This window comes from Osmia lignaria, unplaced genomic scaffold (genome assembly GCF_051020975.1).
Source record: "Osmia lignaria lignaria isolate PbOS001 unplaced genomic scaffold, iyOsmLign1 scaffold0001, whole genome shotgun sequence".
Classification (NCBI taxonomy): Eukaryota; Metazoa; Arthropoda; class Insecta; order Hymenoptera; family Megachilidae; genus Osmia; species Osmia lignaria.
This window is the reverse complement of record NW_027478158.1, coordinates 31,737,501-31,742,500: the sequence shown is the minus strand read 5'-3', so window position 1 is coordinate 31,742,500 and position 5,000 is coordinate 31,737,501.

Here is a 5,000-nt window from a genome sequence, read left to right as displayed (position 1 = left end):
AGCGTTTAACGATCGATCCACGGTACAGAATGCAAAAATATGATTGTTAAAATTTTCGACTAATCGGTTCTAAGAGGCGAAGCAATACGCCGCTGGGACTTTGAAATATTTCGGAGCGCACTTAAAGTTCGTTATTTTGGCTAAACGGAGCGAAAATCTGCATTTATACCATCACGGACGTTAGTTTAATAGCGTTTAACGATGGATCCACGGTACAGAATGCAAAAATATGATTGTTAAAATTTTCGACTAATCGGTTCTAAGAGGCGAAGCAATACGCCGCTGGGACTTTGAAATATTTCGGAGCGCACCTAAAGTTCGTTATTTTGGCTAAACGGAGCGAAAATCTGCATTTATACCATCACGGACGTTAGTTCAATAGCGTTTAACGATCGATCCACGGTACAGAATGCAAAAATATGATTGTTAAAATTTTCGACTAATCGGTTCTAAGAGGCGAAGCAATACGCCGCTGGGACTTTGAAATATTTCGGAGCGCACCTAAAGTTCGTTATTTTGGCTAAACGGAGCGAAAATCTGCATTTATACCATCACGGACGTTAGTTTAATAGCGTTTAACGATGGATCCACGGTACAGAATGCAAAAATATGATTGTTAAAATTTTCGACTAATCGGTTCTAAGAGGCGAAGCAATACGCCGCTGGGACTTTGAAATATTTCGGAGCGCACCTAAAGTTCGTTATTTTGGCTAAACGGAGCGAAAATCTGCATTTATACCATCACGGACGTTAGTTTAATAGCGTTTAACGATGGATCCACGGTACAGAATGCAAAAATATGATTGTTAAAATTTTCGACTAATCGGTTCTAAGAGGCGAAGCAATACGCCGCTGGGACTTTGAAATATTTCGGAGCGCACCTAAAGTTCGTTATTTTGGCTAAACGGAGCGAAAATCTGCATTTATACCATCACGGACGTTAGTTTAATAGCGTTTAACGATCGATCCACGGTACAGAATGCAAAAATATGATTGTTAAAATTTTCGACTAATCGGTTCTAAGAGGCGAAGCAATACGCCGCTGGGACTTTGAAATATTTCGGAGCGCACCTAAAGTTCGTTATTTTGGCTAAACGGAGCGAAAATCTGCATTTATACCATCACGGACGTTAGTTTAATAGCGTTTAACGATGGATCCACGGTACAGAATGCAAAAATATGATTGTTAAAATTTTTGACTAATCGGTTCTAAGAGGCGAAGCAATACGCCGCTGGGACTTTGAAATATTTCGGAGCGCACCTAAAGTTCGTTATTTTGGCTAAACGGAGCGAAAATCTGCATTTATACCATCACGGACGTTAGTTCAATAGCGTTTAACGATCGATCCACGGTACAGATTGCAAAAATATGATTGTTAAAATTTTCGACTAATCGGTTCTAAGAGGCGAAGCAATACGCCGCTGGGACTTTGAAATATTTCGGAGCGCACCTAAAGTTCGTTATTTTGGCTAAACGGAGCGAAAATCTGCATTTATACCATCACGGACGTTAGTTCAATAGCGTTTAACGATCGATCCACGGTACAGAATGCAAAAATATGATTGTTAAAATTTTCGACTAATCGGTTCTAAGAGGCGAAGCAATACGCCGCTGGGACTTTGAAATATTTCGGAGCGCACCTAAAGTTCGTTATTTTGGCTAAACGGAGCGAAAATCTGCATTTATACCATCACGGACGTTAGTTTAATAGCGTTTAACGATGGATCCACGGTACAGAATGCAAAAATATGATTGTTAAAATTTTCGACTAATCGGTTCTAAGAGGCGAAGCAATACGCCGCTGGGACTTTGAAATATTTCGGAGCGCACCTAAAGTTCGTTATTTTGGCTAAACGGAGCGAAAATCTGCATTTATACCATCACGGACGTTAGTTCAATAGCGTTTAACGATCGATCCACGGTACAGAATGCAAAAATATGATTGTTAAAATTTTCGACTAATCGGTTCTAAGAGGCGAAGCAATACGCCGCTGGGACTTTGAAATATTTCGGAGCGCACCTAAAGTTCGTTATTTTGGCTAAACGGAGCGAAAATCTGCATTTATACCATCACGGACGTTAGTTTAATAGCGTTTAACGATGGATCCACGGTACAGAATGCAAAAATATGATTGTTAAAATTTTCGACTAATCGGTTCTAAGAGGCGAAGCAATACGCCGCTGGGACTTTGAAATATTTCGGAGCGCACCTAAAGTTCGTTATTTTGGCTAAACGGAGCGAAAATCTGCATTTATACCATCACGGACGTTAGTTTAATAGCGTTTAACGATGGATCCACGGTACAGAATGCAAAAATATGATTGTTAAAATTTTCGACTAATCGGTTCTAAGAGGCGAAGCAATACGCCGCTGTGACTTTGAAATATTTCGGAGCGCACCTAAAGTTCGTTATTTTGGCTAAACGGAGCGAAAATCTGCATTTATACCATCACGGACGTTAGTTTAATAGCGTTTAACGATGGATCCACGGTACAGAATGCAAAAATATGATTGTTAAAATTTTCGACTAATCGGTTCTAAGAGGCGAAGCAATACGCCGCTGGGACTTTGAAATATTTCGGAGCGCACCTAAAGTTCGTTATTTTGGCTAAACGGAGCGAAAATCTGCATTTATACCATCACGGACGTTAGTTTAATAGCGTTTAACGATGGATCCACGGTACAGAATGCAAAAATATGATTGTTAAAATTTTCGACTAATCGGTTCTAAGAGGCGAAGCAATACGCCGCTGGGACTTTGAAATATTTCGGAGCGCACCTAAAGTTCGTTATTTTGGCTAAACGGAGCGAAAATCTGCATTTATACCATCACGGACGTTAGTTTAATAGCGTTTAACGATGGATCCACGGTACAGAATGCAAAAATATGATTGTTAAAATTTTCGACTAATCGGTTCTAAGAGGCGAAGCAATACGCCGCTGGGACTTTGAAATATTTCGGAGCGCACCTAAAGTTCGTTATTTTGGCTAAACGGAGCGAAAATCTGCATTTATACCATCACGGACGTTAGTTTAATAGCGTTTAACGATCGATCCACGGTACAGAATGCAAAAATATGATTGTTAAAATTTTCGACTAATCGGTTCTAAGAGGCGAAGCAATACGCCGCTGGGACTTTGAAATATTTCGGAGCGCACCTAAAGTTCGTTATTTTGGCTAAACGGAGCGAAAATCTGCATTTATACCATCACGGACGTTAGTTTAATAGCGTTTAACGATGGATCCACGGTACAGAATGCAAAAATATGATTGTTAAAATTTTCGACTAATCGGTTCTAAGAGGCGAAGCAATACGCCGCTGGGACTTTGAAATATTTCGGAGCGCACCTAAAGTTCGTTATTTTGGCTAAACGGAGCGAAAATCTGCATTTATACCATCACGGACGCTAGTTTAATAGCGTTTAACGATCGATCCACGGTACAGAATGCAAAAATATGATTGTTAAAATTTTCGACTTATCGGTTCTGGATCACTGAAAAATCAAAAAAAATGATTAATTTTGATTAATTAAATTACATATGTAGTTTTATATTGTTATAGTCTCGTATTTGTTAATGTTTTGTCGTTAGAAAATGCAAAAATATCGTTTTAATGTTTTCGTCTCATCGGTTCTGGATCGCTGAAAAATCAAAAAAAAATATTAATTTTGATTAATTAAATTACAAATGGAGTTTTATATTGCTATAGTCGCTTATTTGTTAATGTTTTACCGTAAGAAAATGCAAAAATATCGTTTTAATATTTTCATCTCATCGGTTCTGGGCGGTTTTAAAATTTTTTAAAATATTAATTAAACCCATGATTTACATGAGAATGTGAATTTATTATGTCCTGCATGTTAATTTATTAATTTTCATGTATAGAACGTTATAAAATGAAAGGATATGTTCGACGATATTTTCAGTCTAAGTTTTACCGTGCCGGCGGGATGGTACGCTCTCACGGCGGTTTGCACAGGCATACGCCTGGGCGTAAGCCCATGCGTCGCCGACCTAGCGGCCGGCCGTTCGGTATTTATAGGAAGGCACTTTCGGTTCGCTCGGACCGGTCGGGAGTAGCGTCGAGCGTGTGGCTCTTTTATGACTTCGGTTGAAAAGCAGTCTACCGCTCCTCGAGAATATACTTTCTCGACTATTCTCGTTCCGGTTTTCCGTTGCGGATTATTATTAATCTCCACACAGCATTACCACGGGTCGGTGTCTAAGACCGAATGGCCCATATGTGGTGAGCCTTGTAATATAAGGCTGGTGACCTGTATGCACTTATAAATGTTGCATACTTGTACAAACTGAGCATCAACTGTCTGTAACCAAAATTTGTTAAAACTGAAAAAGTTATAAGATTGTATAAAATTTTTGAACCAAGAAAGTAGTGTTAGACGAAAATTCGTTCTATCACTTTTAGAAGGGAGACTGTTTGGAAATATTTAAAGTATAAAATACACAAAAGTCCACTGAATTATGAACAAAATTACGTCCCTGAATTTAAGAAAAGTCAAGAGGTGTCAGAAATAAAATCCTCTCTGATACGTTCAGAGAGGAAAATAAGTATGGAGAGAGGAGTAAAAATGAAAGAAGTTTTAAGGCTGGGGAAACTTCTAAAGGAGAGAGATTCCAACATATCTAATATGTACATTTAAAGCAAGTCCAAGGAACTCTCTCCGTTAATGTTTGAAAAGGTGTGTGCAGATGGAGGAGAAATGTATAAAGTACAGAGACGAGGTTGGTGGGCCCGCTCTAATGATAAAGATTATAAAATTTGGTGGCAAAATGACCAGCATGATCACTGTACGCGCTTTCTCGATTTGTATAGCATGCCACTGTCCGCGCTATCTTTTATTATATTGTCCAGCGTGTGTGGTCTACGTGCTTGCACGATGGATGCACGGCGTGAAAGTGATTTTCGTGCTTTATGAGAGGAGGAGGAGAATATTTGGCCTCTATAAGAGGTACAAAATTTATGAAATGTGTGTTAC